Here is a 5,766-nt window from a genome sequence, read left to right on the forward strand (position 1 = left end):
CCAGAACAGGTTGCCCAGAGAAGCTGTGGGTGCCCCATCCCTGGAAGTGTTCAAGGCCAGGCTGGATGAGGCTTGGAGCAACCTGGTCGAGTGGAAGGTGTCCCTGCCCATGGCAGGGGGGTTGGAACTGGTTGATCTTTAAGGTCCCTTCCAACCCAAACCATTCTGTGATTCTGTGATTCTGTGAATCTCTTTTGATTACCCACTTGATTGTCTCCTGTTAATGCCAATTCACTCTTTTAAGTGTTTAAATATGTCTTTGTTTAGAAGTAAACACAGGGAACAATGTAGATCTCTTAGGAATTTTCTAACTCATAAAAAAATCTATGCTGAACTTTTCCTGTTTACAATGGATGGAGTTCCAAAATGGCAAAATTCCATACAGGTATGTGTGTATGTAGACTGTGTTAGTAGGGACATGAAAAGTTACAGTTTTATGGCAAATTCCATTTAGAAAGTCTACTAAGGAAACCATCTGCAAATTTGAAATTTGGATTTAATATCTTAAATCAAAAATTATTTCATATAAAGCCTCAAGTGTTACAAGTTTGGACACAGAGAATATGAACATAGAAACCTCTAGAATGCTGTGCTTTACTCATATTTTAATTAAAAACACCAAGTAAGTCTTTAATTGTGATATGAAGTGAAATCACAGTTAAAATTTACTCCTTCTGTTTATCTAGTGTTTATTGCACTCTATGTCTAAGTTGATTTGCATATTTCTAGACTCTTTTTATTTTCATATTTCTAGATTCTTCATAAACTTCTAAATTGTTGAATATTCTAAATTGTTCTGAATACTCTGGTACCTCTTTCAGTATTATCAAACAATTAAACTGTTTATTCTCCTTCAGTAGCTATTTATTTATTTAAATATTTATCTTAATTTATTTATTTCTTCCCATAGCTGGAGAAAGTATTTCCCTTTCTGAGAAAGGAATTACTTAACATATTCTTTTTCTAGTTCAATTTGAAATGATCCTATTGGTCTCTGACATAATTTTTGTTATCAGTCATTCTGAATATATCAGATTCATCACATTATTGCAATTAGTACTCATTTATATTTCTATAAAACATCATATGTGGTTATAAAGCAAATAACATAGGAGAGTCTAATTATACTTTGCTGCTTTTTAACTATTTGCAAGGCAGGATAATCAAGTTACTGTGTATATGTACGTATATATATATATACACACACACACACACACCCATATATATGAACAATTTCTTTCTTAAACTCTTCTATAAGAAATTTACATTTCTATTCTGTAAGGTCTGTAGAATTCCTACACTACATAGTATATATATCTTATATTTTTAGTCCAGATATAAATAAATTCTCCAGAACACAAATTTAGAAAGGCCTGTTCTTAGCTTCAGTATTGATCACTTTCTCTGAAGGGAGAATGTGTTTGTTGGTCCTTTTTTCACTCCTCTGAACTTCTTCTACATCTATTGTACCTGTAGTTGCTGCATTTAAAGGCTGCCATGGAAGAGGGTACTTTGATATCAATATAACTAGACCTGGGAGGAAAAATAGTAATTGCAATGACTATGAATTTTCTTAAAATGTCATTTACCTTTCTGTATGATAGCATCATTAATACTTGCTTTCATTAGTCACTTAAAAATCTCAGAATATCTTTAATAATTTTATTGCCTGCTTCTGAAAACATTATATTCAGCATAATGGATACATTTTGTATAATCAAGTTTTATTTAGAAATCAGTTGTAATTTGTATCTAAATATTTCTTCAATTAATGTTTTCCCTTTTTCTCAGCTGCTTGTGTTGCTAAGTAAAAGCTGGTTGAGCATTACAGAATTTTGGCCTTTCAAATCACCTTTAATTGAAAATACGTATTTCAAGAGTACTGTTGGACAAATAACAATTTAATCTATCAGAACAGACTTGTGAAATACTCTTCAAATTTAAAAGCAAAAAGCCTTGGTAATATAGGAAAACCTGACCAATGCAGTGGATTTTAGGAAAGCCTACCTAGCCAAGTATGGGGTTTCTGTTTACAAATAAACATAAAAATAAATTTGGCATGGTAAGGATTCCTCAGGTTTTTTGTACATTGCTTCTGAAACATAAGCCTCTGGCTAAGTGTTTAGAAAAGGTCACACACCCCTTTCATGAAGTATGAATTTAGCTCCTTCTAATGTTGATGCACATAGCTTCCTCCTTGATACATAACTATTACATAATTTCAGGAATGGCTTTGTGCACCTCTAGATTAAATTTACTCTGACCTGTTGCATTTTTAAAAAATAATTTCTGCATGCATATTCTAACAGGCAGAATTTCAAGAATTTAATATCAGCAAAACTTTTATACTGTTATGCAGTCAGGAGTAAGCTACACTAGACTTGTGATTATCTGAAAGTCCTTATGCAACTTTAAGTTACCAGGAAGGAAAGCTGTATATTGTTGTTCACAGGTAGAGGCAATGAAGGCTTCCACTTCCTGAAGTCTTTTATTGGAGATATATTATAACATCGCAGTCTTCTGGTGTATTCATATTTTGCCAGTAAAAGATACCAATTAGAATGCTAGCCCTGGCAGTTACTCTGTGTTGGTCCTGTGAGCGATTGGTAAATATAAGTAACAGTTATAAAGATTTAAACCATCTTCAAATTTCAGACTTAATGCAGTACCTTATTTCACTTTCCTGAATGTGTCTTGAATATCTTTACAATGTAAATTAAGTCTTGAAAAACAATTAAAAAGAATTTCATTAACTGCAGTAGTTGTCAAAAATAAAGAATAAAATGGAAACTATTGTCAAACAAGGTATTTGAAAAATCATTTGTGACTGGCTGAATTTACACCATCAAAAGTTGAGATAAAAATTTTTGTTCAGAATAAGCTGGTATACAAAACCAGACAGGAAAAGAAAATTGTAATCACCAGAACTATCTTTACTACTGTCTTTGGTGTATTCTGTGTGCTAAATCAGTGTTCACCTAAAATCTGAGGAGAGATGAGCTTCGCATCATGCCTCAAAGACTGTCAAATTGGAATTTCATGGACTGAGACAGGAAACATTGTGAATCACAGGTCTACAACAGTGCCTGACCTACCAAAAGTCATATTTAAGTGAGAAACTGTTAGGTCAAGCTGAGGACATTTACACTGGGATATAAATCTTAGAGACTAAGAAGTAGCCAAGATATGGCTCACTGTATCAGCACTCACATCCTAAATTCTAGACAAAAAGGTACTGTAGGAAGTTGTAGTAAGAAAGGTATTCAGCCATCTTTAATCTGGAAAGAAAATACAGTATCATTGATTTTTTTTATTTTTAAATAAGAACTGCAAAAAATTAACAGAGGTAGAAATATCAATGAGAGCAAGAAAATAACACAATTTCTTAAGTTCAGGCCATTTAACTAAAACATTTTAAAACAGACAGAGGAAGGATATTAAGAGATATATTAATTGGGAATGTGGGCAGAGTTGGAGAAAACTGAGTCTGAAGAAGGATTCAGAATTCATGTTGGTCACTCAGCACTGCTGTGGTAAAGTTCTCACTGCACTACTGTGCTATCCATTGGTGAGCAAACAGTGAGTAGGAGCATGAAGGTCACTTATTATTTTATATTATATTCCTCAGACCAGTTCAGTGATATTGCATCAAATTCCCCACCCAAGCTTTAAAAGGACATTAAAGCCTTAGGAAAGGTACTGAACAAAGCTACTAGACCGTGACCTGAGATTCAGGGAAATTTCCTTACAGTAGGAGACTTTAAGAGCTAGATCTGCTTAGTTTATCAAAAAGAAGATTGAAAAATAACTAATGATTGAAGTGTATAAATACCTCAAAGGGGGAGAAAATGCTGGAAATTTATTTAAAGAACAGCAGAATAAAAATCAATGAGAGACAAATCAATTCAAATGGGAATTTAGGCACCCAGCTTTAATAATAAAGGTAACTTAACAGAAGATCAAACTGTACCAGCCAAGCCAGTACAGCTTTCTGGAAGAAATGATATAGAAAAATATAAGGTATTTTCTTTCATATATGGGCATCTTGGTGAAAAGAAGTGACCTATGATACATAGAAAATCAGGCTAAATTCAGAGTAGACATTACAAATATCATGCATAAATCTTCGGCTTGCTAAAAGATACATTACGGACTTGAAGAGGTTAAGTAAGCAATGGGCATAGTTCAAAGTGGAAAATGGTCTATCCTCAGGGTCCTTCTATGCTATGGCTGGGTTGCAGGCTTGCAGGTGCCTATACTGTAACCTGTAATCTGGTTTGAAGGTTACATGTGGTAAAGTTGGCCTGTTTTGCTTAATTTCTTTCACAGCTGGGTATTTGTTTTACCGAGCAGTTGTATGAGCATCAGCTCCCTGCACAGTATGGAATTCAGCTCCTGAATGGGAGTTGCACTTGACCTCCCCATAAACTACAGGCAGCTTAAATATTAGACCACTAGAAAAACTGAGCTAATGTTCTCTCTCTGACATGTACCTGCAAAGAGGATAGAATTTTAAGCTAAATGTTAACATTGACATGAAAGCAAATGGACACAAAGAGACCAGGGATCAATTCAGGTCATAAACGACTTTCAACTACTGAAACACTTAGGTTCAAGAATAGTTTAACACTTTGAGTTGGGATAGAAGAGGGTTGTGTGTTTCAAGATGGAGCTAGATAAGATTATGAGGATGCTGTGACATGTGTAACTGATTGCAGGTGTTGTGACTCAGTTCTTTTCTAACCCCTCTGCCGAGGATATATTTACATTACTGTTGATTCTTTTATGAGTGTTAAATAATTACTACTACAGAACTCTGAAAAAAAGCTATAGTTAACACAGCTATGTAGCCAGAACAACAACATCTGCAGAATATAAATGGGAGTTCTTATCTAGCAGCTGGCAATTTAGTCAGCAAGAGAAAGCATAGAGTCATAGAATCATTCAGGTTGGAAAAGACCTTTAAGATCACCAAGTCCAACCATTAACCTAACATTGCTTTAACATAACAACCCTGTCTGTGAAGACAGTTTTCCTAATATCCAATCTAAACATACCCTGGTGAAACTTGAGGCCATTTCCTCTTGTCCTATCACTTGTCCCTTGGGAGAAGAGACCAACACCCACCTCTCTGCACCCTCCCTTCAGGTAGTTGTAGAGAGTGATCAGGCCTCCCCTCAGCCTCCTCCAGGCTAAACACCCCCAGCTCCCTCAGCCACTCCTCATCAGACTTGTGCTCCAGACCCTTCACCAGCTTTGTCGCCCTTCTCTGGACACGCTCCAGCATGTCTATGTCTTTCTTGTAGTGAGGAAAACCAAAAACAGTGTTTGTGGTGCAGCCTGGTCAGTGCCAAGTACAGAGGACAATCACTGCCCTGGTCCTGCTGGCCATGCTGTTCCTGATCCAGGCCAGGATGCCATTGGCAGCCTTGACCAACACCCCCAGGTCCCTTTCCACTGGGCAGCTTTCCAGCCACGTCCCTGAGCCTGTAGTGTCACATGGGGTTGTTGTTGCCCAAGTGCACGACACTGCGTGTGTCATGAATCTGTGCTCCTGAAGTCTCTGTGCAAAATAGGCATGTTTGTGAGAGAAAACCTTGCTCTCTTCCCTTCCCCCAAAAGAAAATGATTGAGAAGAACTCTTCCAAAGGAATTTTACAATCCACAAATACTTCCTTCTCTAAAACATTTTAATAATCAAAACCAAGATTGCTTTTCCATGTTTGTTATTTTGGGAACCACTGTATTCCTACTCATAAGCAGTCT

The sequence above is a fragment of the Eurypyga helias genome, unplaced genomic scaffold, assembly GCF_000690775.1.
Source record: "Eurypyga helias isolate BGI_N326 unplaced genomic scaffold, ASM69077v1 scaffold735, whole genome shotgun sequence".
NCBI classification, from domain to species: domain Eukaryota; kingdom Metazoa; phylum Chordata; class Aves; order Eurypygiformes; family Eurypygidae; genus Eurypyga; species Eurypyga helias.